Source organism: Callorhinus ursinus, unplaced genomic scaffold (assembly GCF_003265705.2).
Source record: "Callorhinus ursinus isolate GAN/ISIS: 27379988/994484 unplaced genomic scaffold, GSC_fseal_2.0 scaffold10, whole genome shotgun sequence".
Classification (NCBI taxonomy): domain Eukaryota; kingdom Metazoa; phylum Chordata; class Mammalia; order Carnivora; family Otariidae; genus Callorhinus; species Callorhinus ursinus.
The window spans coordinates 79050583-79051869 of NW_027397072.1; positions in this window are offsets into that span (position 1 = coordinate 79050583).

Sequence of the window (1287 nt, forward strand, 5' to 3'; positions counted from 1 at the left end):
CTAATCTTTGACAAAGCAGGAAAGAATGTCCAATGGAAAAAAGACAGTCTCTTCAACAAATGGTGTTCGGAAAATTGGACAGCCACATGCAGAAGAATGAAACTGGACCACTTCCTTACACCACACACAAAAATAGACTCAAAATGGTTAAAAGACCTAAATGTGAGATAGGAGTCCATCAAAATCCTAAAGGAGAACACAGGCAGCAACCTTTTTGACCTCAGCCACAGCATCTTCTTCCTAGAAATATCGCCAAAGGCAAGGGGAGCAAGGGCAAAATGAACTATTGGGACTTCATCAAGATAAAAAGCTTTTGCACAGCAAAAGAAACAGTCCACAAAACCAAAAGACAACCGACAGAATGGGAGAAGTTATTTGCAAATGATATATGAGCTAAAGGGCTAGTATCCAAAATCTATAAAGAACTTATCAAACTCCACGTGGACCCAAAGAACAAATGATCCAACCAAGAAATGGGCAGAAGACATGAACAGACATTTTTCCAAAGAAGACATCCAAATGGCCAACAGACATATGAAAAAGTGCTCAACGTCGCTCGGCATCAGGGAAATCCAAATCAAAACCTCAATGAGATACCACCTCACACCAGTCAGAATGGCTAAAATTAACAAGTCAGGAAATGATAGATGTTGGCGGGGATCCGGAGAAAGGGGAACCCTGCACTGTTGGTGGGGAATGCAAGCTGGTGCAGCCACTCTGGAAAACAGTATGGAGGTTCCTGAAAAGTTGAAAATAGAGCTATCATATGATCCAGCAATTGCACTACTGGGTATTTACCCCAAAGATACAAATGTAGGGATCCGAAGAGGTACGTGCACCCCAATGTTTATAGCAGCAATGTCTACAATAGCCAAACTATGGAAAGAGCCAAGCTGTCCATCAACAGATGAATGGATAAAGAAGAGGTGGTGTGTGTATACATACACACACACACACACAGTGGAATATTATGCAGCCATCAAAAGGAATGAAATCTTGCCATTTGCAATGACGTGGATGGAACTGGACGGTGTTATGCCGAGTGAAATAAGTCAATCAGAGAAAGACATCTATCATATGACCTCACTGATATGAGGAATTCTTAATCTCAGTAAACAAACTGAGGGTTGCTGGAGTGGCGGGGGGGTAGGAGGGATGGGGTGGCTGGGTGTTAGATATTGGGGAGGGTATGTGCTATGGTGAGTGCTGTGAATCGCGCAAGACTGTTGAATCACAGATCTGTACCTCTGATACAAATAATACATTATATGTTAAAAAAAAAAAAAA